Below are 500 nucleotides of genomic sequence, written 5' to 3'. Positions count from 1 at the left end.
TGCTTAGGTTACAAATACGGTTATGGGTAGGGTTGGGGTTAGGGTTTTTGAGTAGGGTTAGGGTTATGGGTTAGGGTTAAAGATAGGTTCATCATAATATTGTTGGGGTTAGGGTTAGGGTTACAGATACGGTTAGGGGTAGGGTTAGGGTCATCGGTAGGGGTAGGGTTTGGGTATAGGGTAAGGGTTGGCTTAGGGGTATGGTTATGATAAGAGGGTTGGGGTTAGAGACATGCTTAGGGTTACAAATACGGTTATGGGTAGGGTTAGGGTTAGGGTTAGGGTTTTTGAGTAGGGCTAGGGATAGGGTTGGAGGTAGGGTTTGGAAAATAGGGTTTGAGGTTATGAATAGGGTTGGGGTTAGGGGGTAGGGTTATGATAATAGGCTTGGGGTTAGCGATACGCTTAGGGTTACAAATACGGTTAGGGTTAGGGTTACAGATAGGGTTAGGGGTAGGGTTAGGGATAGGGTTAGGGTTAGGGTTATGGGTGGGGGTAGG

Source organism: Acanthaster planci, linkage group LG07 (assembly GCF_054643075.1).
Source record: "Acanthaster planci isolate LZ-2023a linkage group LG07, COTS_SCS, whole genome shotgun sequence".
Classification (NCBI taxonomy): domain Eukaryota; kingdom Metazoa; phylum Echinodermata; class Asteroidea; order Valvatida; family Acanthasteridae; genus Acanthaster; species Acanthaster planci.
This window is presented reverse-complemented; position numbering follows the sequence as displayed.